A 19,320-nucleotide genomic window follows, 5' to 3' on the forward strand; every position below is an offset into this window, starting at 1 on the left:
CAGAGAGTGGGTGAGGAGGAGAACATTGTATGGAATCTGTTCATGACAGTTTATTGTGGGGTAAACTGAGAAGGGTGCTATTCAGGGTGAAGAAAGTGGGGTGCTTTAATTTGGGTCTGCCAGTTTCCCTATCTGTAAAATGAAGGAAAAAATAGGTACAGAAAAAAAAATCCCAGAATCCTCCTCCCCCAGATCTCCCCACAAATGATATTTTCTCATAATTCAGTTGTCACCTCCTCTGAGAAGTCTTCCTTGACTGCTTTAGTTAAACTTGTCCCCTTTCTCCCCCTCATTCTCTGGGACATAATTTTTTCCCCTCCATAGTAATTATAACTTTCTGAAATTGTGCTTCTTGACTTGATAGTTTGTTTACGGTAGGTATGCCCATGTAAACGTAAGCTCCAGGAGAGCAGAAAACTAGTCTGTCTTGCTCTAGCTGAATCCCTCAGGAGCCGTAACTTGCACAGTAGGTGCGCAATGTATGATGAATGAATGAATTGTTGGAGGGATGAATGAATGTCAGCGTGACTGTTGAGGTTCCTACCAAGCACTCTCTTTTCCTAGGGGCCGTGCGTGGGTTGCAAGGAGGATGTGCTGCCCGGGGGAGAGGGAGAAGGTGTGGGTGTCGGGGATGGGGATGGGGTGGGGGAGGAGGCTGGGCCCTCACCTCCTCCGGGACTGGCGAGAGCGAGCGCGCTCCGCGGGGCTGCAGGCGCAGAGAACCGCGCGGCGGCAGCTGCACGGCCGGAGCCCCGCGCCCCGCGTCCAGCCTCCGGGTGCGTGCGCCCGCGGAGCCCAGTGCCGCGCCTCGGCGCCCCCACGCAACGGCGCGGGGATCCGGGCGGGGGCAGAGGGAGGGCCAGGCCGAGGGAGGGGAAGGGGCCGGTCCTCCCGGAGCAGGCAGCGACCGCGGCAGCCCAGGAGGCGGAGGCAGCGGCGGCGGCTGAGGCAGCGGCAGCAACGTGCCCTCCGCAGTCAGTCCGGCCGCGTCGGACCCGCGCCCGCCCGCGCGCCGGCACCACGCTGGGCCGCCCTCTCCACTGAGCGCGGTAAGTACGGCCCGTGGCGCCCACCCCGGGCCGCCCGCCGGGACTCACCAGGCCAGGGTTGACGAGGACACCGTCTCCTTGCGCCTCTCACCGGGACTCGCCGAGCCAGGGCCTCCTCAGCTGTCCGGGCGCTCGGGGGCGCACGGGCCGGACCCGGGCGCCTGGGGTTCCGAGGACCCCTCACGCACACAAGCCGCGGGGGCAGCGGGCAGATCATTTTGGGAAAGTCCCTTCCTGGCTCCGAGCCTCAGTTTCCCTGTGAAACTGAAGTTTGCATTCCCGCGCGCGGGACAAGTGCACGGTGCGCAGGCGGTAAAGACGCGGCTGGGACCTCAGCGTTTTGGTTCGATTTGTGGCCCAGCAGATTCCGGACGAGGGGCGCTCCCGGGATTCGGACTGAGGAGGCTCCCGGAGCGGGCAGATAAATTCATGCCCTCGAGTGGTGTTTATAGCAAACGGCCGGAACCCAGCGATTGGATTGGAACGGCCCCCCGAGCCTCCTCTTTCTAGCTACAGTTCTTTTTAAAAGTCAGCTCGCGCTCAGCCGGCGTTGGTCCCCCTCTCGGGGCTTTGCAGGGGAGCGGGCCGCCCCGGCGCCCGTTGAAGTTGGAGTTGTAACTTTAAAAACTTGCATCAAAAGGATGTTTAGAAGGAGACTAGGGTTTTGTTGTAATGGGTGCAAGTGGGGAGTGCAATTGTTTTTTAGCCATGCAGTCTGGAAATTAAACGGCCGTGCTGGTTCTAGCTTGTTAGATATATTCCTGCCCCCAAATAAATAGATTATACGCCCCAGGAATGTTAGGAAAATACTCGTATCGCAAAATCCCCAATGCGCTTTTCTCAGGGTTGAAATGGAAGCGCTTTTGTAGTGCGAGGTTGCTACTTCCTCGAAGCCGTGGCTGAGTTGACAGCGTGCATGCTGCGTGAGTTCTTTTTCAAAAGCAAGATCGATGCTGCATTTTAATGGATACCATTCTTTTCTTCCCCCTTTCCCCGAAAGGCTGTGTAATCTTTAATTACATTTTTATAAGCATAAATCACCTCTGATGAAGGTACCTTTTAATTACGAGGTGCAGCGAAATGAGTGCACGTCGGAGTCGGGAGTTGTTCGCGAGGGCAGAGGGAAGGTAGAATGATTTACAAACATCGAGTAAGAATTTGAGTGCTAAATTATGTCTGGGTTAGAGAGCGCCCTTCCAAAGGAAATTATAACCAGCGGACAATTGTGTTTCAGACCAAATCTGTTAATTTCACGAGCCCTTTTTTGCTTGAGTGAAATTTCTACTATCGAAGTATGGGTACTAAATTAGTAGCCTGGCCACATTAACAGCCTATGGCCCTTTTGTTGCCAGCTGACACAGGCGTCCTTGCTGTGGTTAATGTGGGTATATAAATAAGAGAAGGGAGAGAGAGAAAGAAAAAAAAGAGAAGCACATTCTCTTTTTAAAATAATCTTTACCTAAGAAATTTTCACTTTTTTCCACTGTCTTACCCGTCACCTTATGCCTCTTTATATTTCTTTGCATTTGAACATCCTCCTACTAGGGAAAATTAATAGATAATTTAGATAGTAAATGAAGACGGTTTGAATCTTGCTTTTGAGTAAGCATAAAATTTTGTTTATAAAAATCTCCACTGCCTTTGGAGAAAACCCTAAATTTTGCAGTTGTGAAAACACCATGTGGCTAGATATGACGGGACATGGACTTTTTTTTTTTAAAGCAATTAGCATGTTCTCATACATAGTAGTTACCCGCTTCTCTTGTAACTTTAGCTTCACAACATTATTATTAATGATTTTACCTTAAAGGAATGGACATTTTTCCTTCCGTGTTGAAATAGCTCACGGAGTGTCGTGGCTTTGTGTTTTAAGAATGCTCTATAAACACATAGATCACTTTTCTAATATTAATTAACTAAAGGATTAAAAAAAATCTGGATGTTTTAATCACCTAAGTTTTAAAGTCGTCTTTTCATGCCTTTTGCGTTGTATTAAACACATCATGAGATATGAATTGTTGACTTGTTATAGGATTACCATTTGGCAAAAACACCCAAGACACGCTCTTGCAAATATGTGGTATTGCCTCTGCTTTAAATTGGAGGCAAGAGATTGCAAGCCTTGTTCCAGACGGAGAAATTGATAAAACACTAGCTGCCGTTGGAAGAACAGAAAAGACCCTCTGCAAAAACGCTCTGTGGAGTAGTGAAATACATTTTGAATTGGGTTCAGCAAGCTATAGAGACCCTGGCAGTTTGTGAAAAAGTATACCCGGTCAAAGCTCGTCCACTTTAAGATGTTTCTGGTTCCCCCCTGACAAAATGACTCCTTTCCCACAAAGAAGAAACCGTTTCCTTATTTTTTCAGTTACCTTTCCAAAGACAACTTTTGTCAGGCACAAGAGACCGGAGTTATGCAGAAATCCAACCGTAACCAGCTCAGAATGAGGACTCATTTTCTCTCCTTCCACCAGATGTTTTTTAGGTGTCCTCAGCTGGAATGCCCAGTTTGAAACTAATTAGGCCAGCCATAAACTCCTTGTATAATAAAATCACAGGCCATTATAGTTAATAAGTGGGGTTCCCGGCAGCTTATCACAGATGCCTCTTAAACAGAGAGAGAGCCCTTGGCTGTCAGGAGAAAATGAAGAGAGTGGAGATATCTTCTTTAGATACACTCCGGTCCTTAAATACCCCTGCACATATGTTCTGTGAGGAGGGATGAGGAAGTTGCAGCCAGGGTAGGGTTTTGTCTTTGCTGTGCCCAGTATCCTAACATAAAAGATTCTTGGGGAGAGGGTGGGGCATGGTATTAAGCAGTGTCTTCAGGTCTGGAATGTGTGTGTGTGTGTGTGTGTGTGTGTGTGTGTGTGTGTGTGGAGGAGAGGGATTTGTCTCATGTGGCACTGTGAAAACTTACCTGCTTCTCACCTGGGTTCAAGATAAAAAGCAAGGCTGTCTGGTCTGACATGAATTCCTTGGGGGAGAGGGGAACTCCCCTACCCCCCCCAAAGTCTTTTATAAAGGGAAAATTCACCTAATTAGTTGTTGCCCCTCATCTGCAGGGTTTGTGGAGGTGAAGTGGCTGGGTAGTCAGTTACCTCCAAAGGCTGAACCTTCTATGTTGCCAGGACTGGGTTTTGTTGGCGGAAGGAAACTTTTCCTAGCTGGCTGCTCTGAAAAAGGAGTTGGGGAATTCTGCTCCAAGGAATCTCTTTACAGAGAATTAACCCCAGAGTTGAGAAAACACCGCCTGTTGACAGAAAACACACACACACCCCACAATTCCTCGCCCATTCCCTTCACCTCCACCCCCAGCATCCTAAAGTTTGCAGAATGGCCCTTTTCTTTTCCCTCTTGTTTGTGGCAGTTCAAATAGACCCAAAAATACAAAACAAAAAGAAGACTCTGGTAGGAAAACAATTAGCTGCCTGAGTTCCCTTGAGACAATGCTATTTGGAGATTTTAACTGGCCTAATGGTGTTTGACCAACACCCTTTTCTAATCCCAGGAGGCTTAACCCCCTCAATCAGGTGGCAAATTCTTGCAGTATTCGGGTGACAGTGACTGTGGCTGCAGACCCACTTGTCTCTGTATAAAAGAATAAGAGGGACAGGAACTTGTTCTTTATTGCATGTGATTTAAAATAATTTTCGAGGTAGGAAAATACCTGCCAGGTTATTTAGGGGGAAGTGGATGAAGGAAGTCACAGGCTTTTAAATTTAGTTTTACTGTTTTTTTCCCTCACTTTTGTGATATTGTTGGCTTGGTCATTTCTCTCCGCTTGCAAATTATATTCTTATGTTCAGTGATAAAAATGAAAATAGCTGTTATGTATCGAGCACTTCTTGTATGCCAAACCTGATGTCAGCTCATGAAATATATTTTAGGGTAGGTTCTCACAACAACCCTTTTAGTTGGGTATTATTAAAATATTGTTATCGTTATTGTTGTCATTCCGACTTTGTTGACGAGGAAACTGAACCTCAGGTGAAATGCTGCATGCAGGGAAACCAGAACCGAGGCCTTCAGCCCTTTACAGACTCTGCTTTCACCCCACATGCTATGAAGACCCTAGCACAGAGATCATTTCTGCTATCATTTCTCTTGGCGAGAGAGGCTCAATTTGATTGAATTTAAATGCGTGGAACGCAATTATTTTCCTAAGCTGCTCTGATGGTATTTGTCATTGTCACTTTAAATGGAAGATAAATAAAATTTAGTATTTGGAAAACATGGATATGAACCTTTCTGAGTCATGGTATTTTAACAAGTAGGATATGATTTTGTAAAATGAAAATGACTGTTTATTTACAAGGGCTAGTTTGGTTTGTTGCTTCAGTACCAACACTATTCATTTCACTACCTAGAAAAAGTCAATAAATTCATCTGCAGTTGGAAGACCCTAAACCGTTGCAGTAGGCACAGTCCATGTCAAGTTTATAGGGAGGTGCCGGATCGCTATGGGTGGGTTGTTATTTTGGGTTAGATTTATAAATATTTGGAGCAAAGAATCAACTGGAACAGTTACCGAGAGTCAGGTAACGAGAATGGTTTTTTATCTTTGCCGCTTTGAGCATTAAGGGCGGCCGCTGGTTGCCCTGAGCCTGGGATGGACTGGCTGGGTGTCAGTGGGAGCCGAGAGGTGCATCTTTGGGACACAGCTGGCAGGATGGATGAGCTGGTGTCTGCCCACAGTCCCGCGCCCACAGAAAACAGGGGCTTCGTCCATACGGTCGTCGCCTGTGTGTGTTGTTGTTTCTTTAAATCTGCCTCTGATCTCAGATACTACAGAAAAAAATTTGAAACAGAAACTTCAGTGAACAGACAGCCAGGGGGACAGGTTTGCGTCTCACCAGTTTTGAGAATAGGTCGATAGTTAACTATTTTGCATGATAATGCCAAATCAGACATCTTTTTGAATGAACAAAATATTTAATAGATGTTAGAAACTATTTTGTCACCTAATGTCAATAGTGTTGTTTCAGTAACATGAAAAATGCATGTGATTTCAACAGCCTTGGATTTTTTTCCTTCTATTTTTCCCTTTGAGCATCTATCTAGCAGAGTTAGATTTTTAAAAGTCTGTGCGTTCCCAGATGTAACACACATGTCCGTCTCTAGCCACAGTCATTCAGAGGAGAGCTGTCAACTCTCTGTGATTTTAACTAAGGGAAAATGATAAAATCGATGTATTTCTGCCTGAAATAATGAAGAACTGGAGGATTCAACTACTGTATGAATATAGCAGCCTATTTTTGTCTTGCATCAGCTGAATCCGTCCATTCTCCTTTCTTTTCTATTCATCTCCCAAGAATGGCCTTTTAAAACTGAAATGTACAGTGTATTAGCCAAAAAGACATTTTAATTTTGTAAAGAAAAACCATGCCGGAGACAGCCGGGTCTGTTTCAACCATTATTGTTTCTGTAGTGTGCATACTTTGGGTTTCATGGTTAGATGTGGGTTTGCCAAGAAAGAAAATTACAGCAAGAAACTATGTTGAAAACATATACACTTCTGTTTAAGAAATGGGAAAAACACAGGAAAATTCCTCATGGTAATTGCTTTAACGTGAGTTTTAAATGTCATTGTTTGACTTAAGTCAAAAAGCCCCTCTTAGCTAATTCTCACATATGCCATTCCCAGATATCTCACCTTAAAAGTACCAAATGTTGGTCTTAACTTTGATAATCGTTGGGACGTCCGGAGATACCCTGAATCTTTGTGGAAACATTCCAAAATTTAGGTTGTGCAGGCCAATTTTTTTTTTTTTTTTAAGTTACTTAGATATCGATTTTATTTTTTTGACCCAAAAGGAGAAAACACGGGGAATTCTTAAAAGCTTTTTACAGGCTGCTATTATGAGACGAGAAGCCAAACCAACATGTATTAGGTCATGAGCTTGAAGTGCATAAATAAGCCCTCCGAAGGTCACCAAAACAGGGCGAAAACCACTGGTTCTCGTTGCCTCGGCCAAGTCTAAATTCCTGCCTGTTAAGACAAGTTTGGTTGAAGTGGTTGCAGAAAGGGGGTTTCTGGGTCCTTGGTTGGAAGATCTCGGTTGGATTTGGGTTCTGAAGATTGCTCCCTCATACTGTTCCAGAGAAAAAGCACGTTCCGGGACCATTCCTTACTCCAAAGCAGATGTCTCATTCCTGGTGTTTGGATATGTGGAAGCTAGAGGCCGAAACTGGTGTTTGTTCCTTCCGGTCAGTTTCTTTACCTCCCATCCCTTTCCTATAGTAACTCTGTGGTTAAAGGATTAATAATTTCCAAAACAAATTTTTTTTTTTTTTTTGTTCCAAGGAACATGTAAATATTTTTAGCATTTGGAGTGCAAGCTATAGGTACAAACCTTTAGGTCTTTTTTGATTGGCAGCTTCCGGAAATAGAGAGAGGAGAGACGGTCCACTGCATTCTCGAGTTTCTAGCCAACCCAGGTACTGATGAAAATTCCATGTAGGGACAAAACCTTCTCTGAGGGGAGAAAGAAAGGGTGTCAATTCAAAGAGGTGGTTTTCTTTGGTGGGTGTGCATTATTTGCATGTATCAGGACTTTTTGTTTCAAGGTGTTCTAGAAACATTTGTCTCTCCAGCAAAGGTCTACCTGCCCTTCTTGGTTGGAAAGGGGATGTGTGGGGTGGGAGTAATGAGGGGAGGGACCCAGGCACCTGGAAGCCGCGACTCCCTCTCTGACGGTGTCATGTGATATAACAAGTTGTGACTTGCTGCCTTGTGTTGTAAACAGAGTTTGGTTCCAAGCCAAGAAGACTATTTACCTCCAGTCTGTGATGGGCCGAGCTCTCTGGTGTTCTCTTGCTAAATAGATCATACTCAGTGGAGAAGTTAATGGTTGGGGCGTGGAGGGAAGTGGGGTAGAAGGGGACAAAGAATGTTTGAAACTCAGCAAATGTCTGAAACTCTGGGAATGTCTTCAGCATTGTTCAGGCACCCACAAGAAAGGCTGCGTGGTAAAGGGACATAGAAGCAGGCTTTTGGGGGGAGGCGGAGAGATTGTGGGGATTCTTAGTGGTTTGATCTAGAGCAGGGAATTTTCTGATACCTTGGGATCCCCACAGTGTCTTGCTGGAACGTCTTTAGGAATCCAATTTTGGAATTGCTGTCTTTTCCTGCAGTTTTCCTGTTGTTACTTTGTATTTCTTTTTAGTGAGTTATTATTTCTCTTTTTAAGGAAACAAGACTTTTAAGAATTGCCTAGGAATAACAAACTGCCCATATTTATTGAACATTTATTAGGTACCAGGCACTGTGCTTCAGAAACACTTTGTATATTTTATCTCACAGCAGCCTTGGGTGAGAATGTGCTATAATTATCTCTGCTTTACAGATGTGGAAATTGAGGGAGGCAGAGTAACGTGTCCAAAGTCACATGGCTTATGTCAGAGTCAGGATTTGAACCCGGTTTTGACTCCTAATCGCTGGGATAGCCAGCCTGCCCCCTGGTGTAGTGAGAGCTAAGCTTTCTGGAGAGCTAGACTTTTAAGTCATTCTCCATTTGGTTTGCTCTGTGGGTATTAACTGATTGTCAGGTACAGGAGTTGGGCTTGGAGAGTAAGAGACATCTGCTGATTTTCACAGAATCTTGAGCCTGTCCTTGCAGAAATTAATGGATGTTTAGAGTTAGAACCAATTCAAATGGTGGCTGCATCACTTACCAGCAGTTGGCTGGCTAAACAAGTGTGTTTATCATTCTGTGCCTCTATGCCTCCTGGTGGGAACAGAGCTCTTGTATAACCTTTTTTGGTATCTGCCGTTCTAGCACCAGAATCCTGGCTCTTTTCATGTCTGGTGCCGCTTACTTCTTGCTGGAGTCAATGAGCTATTGCAGGTGTCAGCAAAATACAGCCTGGGGGCCAAATCCAGCCTGCAGTTGTTTTGTACATAAAGTTTTATTGGAACACAGCCATATGCATTTATTTATGTGTTGTCTGTGAAATTGTTTTTGTGCTTCAGCGGCAGAGTTATGACATTTATACAGAATGTTTGCTGATCCCTAGAGCCATTGCAATATGACAAGACAAACTTTTTGCCCAAGAAAGAACATGCACTTAGGACATTTCATGTACTGTTTCATTGATTTGTTAAATATTTATTGAATTCCTCCTGGGTGCCCAATACATTGCACGGTGATAGGAGAAAATTACAAATGCGTTCATTCAACAGCGTTTATCAAGCTGTGTTCTAGGCACTGGGCTAAGTTTTGGGGTTCTGGAGGTAAGAAGGACCCTGATCCAGTATCTCTGCTGGCAGGTACCCACCGATACCACCACACTGCTTCTTCTCTCTGTTGATCAGTGAGGGCACAGCGGGTGGTGACATGACTTAATGGGCTTTCCAACATTCAAGTGGCAGGAGGGAGAAAAAGACCCTACTAGGCAGACTGTAACCCAAAAAAGCTGTGCCTGATTCACCAAGGGCAGTGCACTGTCTTCTGTGCCTTGGATGGCACCTGGCATTATGGCACATACAAATGCCTGTGGCCTGCTCCCTATCTCAAAGAGACACCTCTCTGCTGCCCTTCAGCGGTGACGGTGGTGTGGGATGGGCTGTGGCTCTGGGTATAGGCTAGAGATTGAGGGCATTAGCTCAAGAGCCAGGCTGCTTGGGTTCCTACCTCTGCCCAGCTCTGACCAGCTGTTTAACCTTGGGCAAGTTACCCAACTTTTCTGTGCCTCGTTTCTTCACCTGCAAAACAGGATGGATTAATAGTGCACCTTCCTCAAAGAGTTATTGCTGAGATTAACTGAATTAATGGATATGAAGTGTTTGGAATAGCAGCCAGCAAATAGTATGAACTATGTCCAAGTCAGCTCCTGTTATTATTACTTAAAAACTGCATATCCCTGGGAAAAATCACTTAGGGTCTTTGGGTCTCGGTTTCCCCTTCTATAAAATGGAGATACTACTGATAATAATGGCTTCAAAGGGCCATTGTGAGAATTTGAAGGAGATGATGCATGTAAAATGCTCAGCTTTACTGCAGTGCCTGCCTTCACAGAATGTTCAGTAAATGCCAACTGTTATTACCCTTGGGATTTGAGGGCTTGCCTGCAGGGCCAGTGATGTGTACTTTAAGCTCTTGGTCAATTGAATCCTTTTTCATTATCAGGAGAGTGTAGGGCAGTGGTTAATAGCGCAGACTCCAGACTCAGATCTGGTCTGAATCTTAACTGCGCCCCTCACTAACGGTCTACTGGGGCAAGATGCTGACCCTCGGAGCCCAGACAGTGTCAGGCAGCAATCATTGTCCATCGAGTGGTTGTGAGGATTAAAAGAGGGGGTACCCATGGAACACACAGTAGGGTGTTTGGCAACATAGTAAGCACTCGATAAACAAGAGCTTGCATTATTATTACCCCCATACCTTGCTGCACTCCACCCCCAAGAAAGCACCGAACATCAGTAAATTTTAATTTGAAAATAAAAGAACGCATTTTTAAACTGCCAAATGGATTTAAAATAATATTCATTAAACAAAATTAAAATATTCTATTAAATCCAGACTTTGGGCTAAGACCAAATTTTTATAACTCAAGCTTAAAGGCCAAGGAGTCCCCCAGTCACAATGGGAACATTGTGATTGAACTTGAGATTTCAAGGCTGCTATTGAGCAGTCTTTGAAATGCATGTTTCCCCCTTAAAATAAAAGAGAAGTCAAGGGAAGAAAAAAATGAGATTCTTGCTCACCCCAACAAGCCTTAATGAATTGAAAAAGAAAAAAAAAAGATTTCTCATTTTTCTCCTCCGGCCTTATCCTGCCATAGACCGTTTTCTCACCCCAGCTTTGAATGGTACCCAATCAGAATATTCCGCATCTGATATGCTTCACCAGCTAACCTAGGTTAAATTGTGGTCTTCAGCAGTTTTTGGGTGGTAGAGTGTGTCCCTTACTGAGGAACTCAACTGCCTCGGTTCAAATCCCAGCTCTGCCATATCCTAGCTCTGCCTCACTTTCCTCATCCACATAATGGAGGTAATAACATACCTACTGCATTGGGTTGTGGTGAGGGCGTGTATGAGCTCGTTACTGTTACTGATATTTAAATTTGCACTATTATCTAATGAATTGAAACTTCCCCAGGCTTCTGGGACTTTGAAGAGTTAAAGAATAACAGGTATGTTTCTATCAGAGAGTTATGAATCAAAATAATCTCAATATTCAGGGAGTGGAGTTGTGGAGGGCAGAAGTGGCTTTAAAAATCTCTCACAGCATTATTACTTGCCAGAAACTTCCACAGAACTTATTTAATGTTCTCAAAAAAAAAAAAAAAAAAAAAAAATCCCACAACATAGGTGTGTCCATTTAACGGATGGGGAGCCCGAGGCTTGGACAAGTCAAGTGGCTGCCCGAAGGCAAGTGAGGAATTGCCGGTCCATCCCGGGTCTGCCCGACAGAGCACAGGCTCATCCCACCGCAGGTTCGCTGCCCTCCTTAAGCCCAAGGGCAGTCGCCGTGAGCAGAGGGACGTCATGTCTGACCAACCGGTAATTTGTGGTCTGTGCTTACATTTCAACAGCATCCTTCATCCTCAATGAGCCTGAATTTTTGTGACACCCCCCCCCCTTTTCTTTAAATAAGTGAGGTGTCCCCCTCTCCACGGAGAGGGAGTGGACTTTTTCTCGAACAACAAATTGAGAAAACACCACAAGTAGGTTGCGAAGTCCTTCTTGAGGAGAAATTCTTTAACACACACCCCTCCTGCACTGCCCCGTGCCTTGCAGACCAGGATGGAGTGGCCTCCTCTTCAGCCCAGGCCAGGCCCTCATGGGGCCTCGGGGTGCAGTTGTTGCATGTTGGGCAGCCCTTGGGGAGGGTGTGGGGGTGGACTCCCCAGTCCATCACGGATCTGCTGTGTGACCTTGGGCAGGTCACTGGAGCCCTCTGAGCCTCAGTCTGGGATAGTTGCTTCTGTATCAGATTTGATATAAGCTTAAATAAAATGATGGAGGGGGCACATTCCATAGATTCTGAAGCAGTGTTCTTAGAGTATTTGAGCCCACCCTTTAAAGTACTCAAAGAAGGGGTGAAACTGAAGGTTACTTGTCCCTGCAGGTAGCTGCAGTCTTGTGATTTTTAGAACTTCTGGAAGGATCTAATAGTCCCTGAAGGGCAGTCTTTTTTTAATGGAGTGTGAGCCCTTTCCACATTAAGTCATCCATGAACTTTTTTTTTTTTAGTCTTTAGAGTTCTGTCTTTATTTTATTATGCACTTGAAAATGATATAACATGTATTTCAAATAAATGAATCGAGAAGTTTTTATTGTTTAAGACAAAGGTTTAAAAATCAAGTCCATTCAAGTAATTAATAGTACCTGTGGTACAGGTATGTATGGCAGAATTCATGAGCGAAGTTTGAGAAACACGACTCTTAAGACGTGAAGTATTCTCCAGGATTTCAATAAAGTGTTTTACTTCTAAAGCTCCTCCTTGCAGATGGCTTGCAACAGATTCTCTTCTACCCCCCTCCCCCTAGAACCTTCAGCTAACCAGAATGGCAGGGGAATAAAATGAAACAAGTGAGGCCTCTCAAAGATGTTGGTAAAATCATCCAGGATATTAGTGTCTGGGTACACTTAGTCTTTTTCTCTTCAAAAGAAAAATGGCTAACCTTTGGCAGAATATAATGTTAATTAAAAAATGATCTGAGTGCTTTCTGTGCCAGGATCTGTTCTGAATGGTTATAGGCTCATTTATTTCTCACAGTTCTATGAAGGAGACACAGAGAGGTTCAGTGACTTGTTTAAAGTCACACAGCAAATGAGGGGCAGAGCCAAGCTTTGTATGCAGAAGCAGGGTCCTGGAGCCCATGTTGGTAACCCCTGCACTGGCCTGTCTCTAACCACCAAAGAAAGAATTAACTTGCCTTCTCCGTGACCCTCACTTAACTGGCCAGTTCATTAGCCACAACTCTGACAGGGATCTGAAGTTGACTTCCGTCTTAGCTGCAGTGTTTTGGTTTCACAAAGATATGTTTGTGTGTTCTGTTAGTTTCAGGGGCAGCGTGGTACAGGGGTTCCAGCCTCTACTACTTGAGAGCCTCATGACCTTGGGCGTTTCTTCAACCTCTCTGAGCCTCAGTTTCCTCATTTAGGAAGCGAGGATAATGGAATCTCTATCAGACGAGTGAACACATACCATCTGCTTACAGCAGCTCCTGACACATAGCAAGTGCTTGTAAAATGTTATTTATTAGCTTTGGGGGGAAAATGAACTACATAAATCATATCTCTCTGTAGGCATAAATGTGGTTTCATATAGTTTGGAGTGAAGAGATGGGAAAAGTGCCTGAGATTTGGGGCTTAAACTGGAAAACGGAGGCAAAGAGACTGGCTTTCTGGGTCCCTGCATGAGGCTTTGCTGGGCCAAGTCTTCAGCAGGCAGCCTGGAAGACAGAGCATCAGGGCATCAGAATCTGTACAGATGAGGAAACTGAGGCCCCAGGGGCAGGGCCTGGCTCACAGTCACCAGCCAGCCCTGTCTCAAGAGGGGCTGGGGGCTTTGGGTGGCTGGGGCAGTGGTGGAGAGGAACGCTTACAGAAACGCGTGCAACCCCTGAGTGACCTTTTTGTGCGGGCTCCAACGGTGGCACGAGGCTCTGATTTCAGGATTTTCACTTTCCTTGTTCCTTTTCTTCTATTGCAGAAAGTGTGTTTTTCTCCAGCTGCATTTGCCTGGTTTTCCGTGACAAGTGGGCAGATTACCTGGGTCCCCTTCTTCCTCAGCCTCACCCTCAACCCCCACTCCCATTTCCTCTTGAGTATGGAAAACCAAACTCCTTTATTCATTTTCCCAAAAATATGTATTGATGGTGGTGATGGTTGTAGTAAAGTCCTTAATACCACTGAACTGTACACTTAGAAAAGGTTAACATGGCAAGTTTTATGTTATCTGAATGTGACCACAATCAAACTAAAAACATATCGAGCACTAACTACATCCCAGGCACTGTTCTAGATAAGGGAAATGCAGTAGGGAGCCAAAGTGACCAAATCCCCTCCCTCAGGGAGCTATGATTAAGTGGGGAAAGATCAAAAATAAAAATATAGACATGTAAAGTATGGTGGCATGTCTGTGGGGGAAGGTCAAGAGAAGTAGATGGAAGGAGCCCAGGGTGGGAAACCTCCCTGAGAAGGCAGCATCTGAGCACGGAGCTGGGGGAGCGAGGCAGTCAGCACTGCTGGGAGCAGGAAAGAACTTTCTAGAGAGGGAGCGGGTGGGGGGCAGGTCAAGTAGGGTTTTGCTCAGAATCCAATGGCCGTAGTGTGTCCTTCAGACATCTCTGAAGTCCAAATGATTATAATTTTTAAATGACTTAAAAAAATACACAGATGAGTCAGAATATGGAATATAGGTTATCAGGGGCAGAGTGGAGGTAGGAGTTAATGCTTAAATTGTACTGAGTTTCTATGCAGGTTAATGGTAAAGTTTCGGTAATGAATGATGGTGATGGGAGCACAAAATGTGAATGTAATTAACACCACTGAATTGTATATCTGAATGTGGTCAAGAGGGAAATTTTAAGTTGTATATATGGTACTAGAATAAAAGTTTTTAAAAAAATCCATGGAACTGTACAATATAAACAGTAAATGCTAGATTAAACAATGGACTGTGGTTTATTGTACAATTATAAAAAATGTGTTTTTATTGATTGTAACAAATGTACCACCCTAATACAAGATGTTAATAATAGAATGGTATGTGGGAACTCTGTATTTTACGCATGATTTTTCTGTAAACCTACAGCTTCTCTAATTAAAATAAAAGAGGGGAGGGGATACACAGAGCCTGAATCTAAAATCATTGATTATAAATGCAGATATCCCAACTGGCCAGACAGGTATGAGGTGGGTGGGGTAATTAACTGGGAGTGGAGAGAGTGTGACCGTGGCTCCTGCCGATTGCGTCTCCATGTTGCTGATTTTTTAAAAGATCTTGAAATCTGGATTTTTGCGAGGAATGTCCTGATTTTTAAATCACTGTGAGGAAGCACCAAAATACACCTATGGGCTAACAGTTTGTGACCCCTCTCTGAAACACTGCCACAGACCTGGAAATCTAATTTTAGCAAAAAGGCATTAAGCCTCTGTCTCTCTCCCTTTTCTTTTTGCCAATTCCTGACTAGAGAAGATGCCAAAAGATGCTAAAAATTGTTTCCAGGAAAAAGTAGGACTTGAATCTCGTGGGGATGGGGCCTGAGAATCCTTCCAAGTAGCAATCAGTTTGTTTCATTTTTATGTCTTTCTCAGGACTTTTTCATGATGCCTCTCATCACGGGGAATGGCAAGATGCTCCAGATCCAGCTTCCCTCGGGTTTGCATTATTTTCATGACGATTATTATGTCATCTGGGGTTGATTTAAGAGTGGTGAAATGTTTGCAGGTTTCATAAATGGTTGTCAGCCACTGTTTAGAATGGCAAGGAGCTTCTTGTGTTGTTCACATTGTAGGGATGGGGTGATAGTTTCCAATGGGTACAGGCAGGAAAGAGGAGAAGGGGGTGGCTTTGAAGGATTACACGTAAGGAGAGTGGAAAGTTGAGTAATGGGGCAGGGGTGGGGGGGCGGCTGAAGAGAGTTCACAGAGCTTTTAAAGACCTGGGGTGCCCAGACTGACAACACTGAACCATAGTCTGCCTTCTTGACCCCAAAGCTGGGGTTTGGCAAGAACCCAGCCAAGGGGCCCCCTAGCAGTTGAGATTGTTCTGGATGTAAGTGACAGAAAACTTACTTCCCAGTTGGTTTGAGTTAAGAAGGAAATTTCTTGACTTGGGGAAATGAAAAGTTCTGGGAAATTCTAGTTTCAGATATGGCTGGTTTGAGAACTCATATTTAGGTCATGTGCCCTTCTCTTAATTCCAGTTTGGGAGAATTCTGTATGGTGTCATGTGCCACTTCTGGAGCTGGGGATGAGGTGGGAGAAAAGATGGGTTCCCAGACTGAAGTGAGAAGCATTTACTGTCAGTGGGGTAGGCTGGTTCCTTGTGGACCCTAAAACTACAAATGTCTGTAATGCACTCTGGATATGCCTCCTCGGCCCCTCTTCTGCTGGGCTGCCCTGCTGTTGATGAAGTGTGTCCTTTCTGCCAGCCTGTGCAATACTCTGTATGCACATTTTCGTCTTTACTCCTCAAACACGCCTATGAGTTTGGTGCTTTCCAGAGCACAGTCTTCTGCACCCCATGTGCTCTTTCCTACAGACCTGAAGAATTATCTTTTGTTACAAGTAAGGGTTTTCAGAGTATTTCCTGTTCATCTCTTTTCATGATGTCTTGTACAAAATTAGTAGTAAGTATCCGGGGGCACCCCAGCCAGGCATGGAGATGCACTGGATGTCCAAGGAAAAGTGGGAAATGACTCAGTCTCACTTGAAGTGGAAATGGTGACCCAGTACTGCCTGGTCCCACGTTTCTGGACCTCTGATGGTCAGCCTCTGTTCCTTTCCTCCTCTGAGCTTTGCCCTCCACTCTTGCCTCCATGGGGCATTTTTGTGGTCCATCTAGTGGCACTGCAGCAACATCTGATGCAACACAGAGGTTGCAGACTGGCAGCCAAGATGTGTTCTCTATGGTCTGTAGAGGATTTAAAAAAGAAAATGGAGTCAACATTTGAAAATCTGGATGTTTCAGGCAAAATGCAGATTTCTGGCTTCCGTTAAAAAAATCAGAAGATTTCTCAACAGCGGGCCCACATTTCCACCTGAGTTTGATTGACTGGAGCTGGAAAATGGCCGTCCTTTCAAACGGGATGAGTTCTCAGTTCACCACAGTCTCCACCGCTTCTTACTGACTCCCCGCTACTGGGGCTCAGGGTCAGCTGCCCTTTATCATTGGGATGGTGCTGTTGGCTTTCTTAGGAAAGATTTAAGAGGAAAGGACATCTTTCTTATATCCAGGTCTCTATCAAAAGTGTGAAATGAAGTATAAACCAAGTTGGTCACTAGTATTAAGAAAAAGAAGAGAAAGCATGTATCTTCAGCTAAGTCAAAGTTTCACAACCTCAGCAATATTGATACTTGGGCTGGATAATTCTTTGTTGCGGGGGGCTGTCCTGTGCATCAAAGGATATTTAACAGCATCCCTGGTCTCTGCCCACTAGATACCAGTATCTACCCCACCCCCAGTGGTGACAACCATAAATGTCTCTGGACATTGCTGGGTGTCCCCTGGGGGGGGGGGCGGGCAAAGTCCCCTGGCTGAGAACCACTGAGTTAAGTGAAGCCTGGCTCTTTAGTATTAAATTGTTAAATGCCCATTCTACAATCCGAGAATACCTGATTGAAACGTAGAAGCGTTTGAGTTTGTGGGCCCTGACTTGGATGGCATTTGACATATCCACATAAGGACCACACCCCATTTGGGAGTAAATAGTTCCCTGGGCTCCAGGCACCAACCACCAATTTGGTAAAAAGAGTTACCATAAGTGAGGAAAGCTGTTCTTGTTCTGCTTGGGGCCTGGCGGGCTCAGCATTGGCAGCAGAGGTTATGAGTTGGCTGATTCGGGTTTAATCATAGGTAGACTTGCCAACCATTGAGGCAGTTTATGACCGTCTGTCTGAGATCGTATAGAAGGAATTCAGCATTGGATGAGAGCTTCAACCATTTTGAAGAGTCTTTGCAGAACTCAACTGTGAACTGAGAGAGGCTGTGCTGGATGCTGCTTTATCCAAAATGTTTGCAAATTGAAGTTCCTACTCTGGTACGTGGGCAGAAACTGGGGCTTCTTTGGAGGGCTGAGGCAGGGACCCCCTGCCCTCTGGATGCCTCCTCCACTCTGCTTCTGCCAGCTGAGGCTCAAAGAGTGACTTTCCCCAAGACTGGTACCGAATGGTGCCTGCTGCATCTTGGCAACTCCTGACAGTGGTCTACTCTGAAACCCAGGGAGCTTCAGTGTTCAGGGAGGGAAATTTTTTCCACCATAGGTTAAAACTGTGGATGAAGTGCTACTTTCTTACTGGCCTTTCACCAGTGTTCCAAATCCTGCCAAGTGTCGGGAATGCCATCCCTGCCTAGGCTTCTCCTAAGAACCATCTGAGCTGCTGTTCAGCCTTTTGAACATGTGTTGAGAGCCTACCATGAGGCCACTGTTCCAGGCTCTTGGTGAGCAGCTGGGAGCAAAATTGACAGGGTCCCTGCTTTTATGCAGCTCATATTTCTAGAGGGTGGGAGATGGACAATAAACAAGAACACAGCAAATATATTTAGTAGGACAGAAAGTGTTATGTGCTGTGGAGAAAAATAAAGAGAGGGAGTGTGCAGTGGAGCGGGGAGCAGGATATTGCCATTTGAAAAATGGATGTCCATGCAGTGGTGTGCAGGGAAACTCACGCTCCAGAGGAAAAATATTTCTGATTTGCAGTGTTTGCTGATTCCCATGGTGTAAATTCTCCCACCACAGCTGATTTCAAGCTACCAGTGGTTTAATAACCTGCTTGCAAAATTCCTACAAATCTAAGGAATCTGACATACATGTACTGGAATCTCCAGCTGCCTTGTGGAGTGGAGCCCAAGAACCTGTTAGGAGATGGTGATGACTTGGAACCAGGGTGGTAGCAGTGGGGGTGGTGAGAAGTAGTTGGATCCTGGATATACTTTGAGGGTGGAGCCAGCAGGATGGGTGGAGGGATAGGATCTGGGATGGGATGGAAAGAGTGGGGTCCAAGGTCACCCCAAGGTTGTGGTCTGAGCATCTGGGAGGATGGAGATGTCGTTTCGTGAGATGGGGAGGGCAGTGCCAGGAGCAGGTTGGGAAGGAAGATCAGGGGCACCTCCTGAGAACCTGGCCTTGTGCACATGCTAAAACACACTGTTGTGTCCTTCCATCCTCACAGTTGGGTTCTTTTTTTTTTTAATCGAGTTTTATTGAGATATATTCACATACTATACAGTCATCCGTGGTGTACAATCAACTGTTCACAGTATGTTCTAGTTTGCTAATGCTGCCAGAATGCAAAACACCAGAAATGGATTGGCTTTTATAAAAGGGTGTTTATTTGGTTTCACAGTTACAGTCCTAAGGCCATAAAGTGTCCAAGGTAATGCATCAACAGTTGGATACCTTCACTGGAGGATGGCCAATGGCGTCCGGAAAGCTTCTGTTAGCTGAGAAGGCACATGGGTGCCGTCTGCTCCAAGTTCTGGTTTCAAAATGGCTTTCTCCCAGGATGTTCCTCTCTAGGCTTCAGCTTCTCTCCAAAATGAAGAGCAATTGTCCTCTCTTAGCTTCTCCGGAGCAAGAGTCTGCTTCCAAC

The 19,320-nt window shown here is 45.1% G+C and overlaps 1 protein-coding gene across 1 annotated transcript in view; it reads left to right on the forward strand.

The window, feature by feature from the left end:
* Window positions 1-941: 941 nt before the first annotated feature.
* Window positions 942-19,320, forward strand: part of EYA2 (EYA transcriptional coactivator and phosphatase 2) — a 261,616-nt gene continuing 243,237 nt past the window's right edge. Inside the window, exon 1 of the mRNA XM_037811465.1 lies at window positions 942-1,049. The gene's annotated coding sequence lies outside the window, so the exon portion shown is untranslated. The remainder of the gene's footprint in view (window positions 1,050-19,320) is intronic.

Source organism: Choloepus didactylus, chromosome 19 (genome assembly GCF_015220235.1).
Source record: "Choloepus didactylus isolate mChoDid1 chromosome 19, mChoDid1.pri, whole genome shotgun sequence".
NCBI lineage: Eukaryota > Metazoa > Chordata > Mammalia > Pilosa > Megalonychidae > Choloepus > Choloepus didactylus.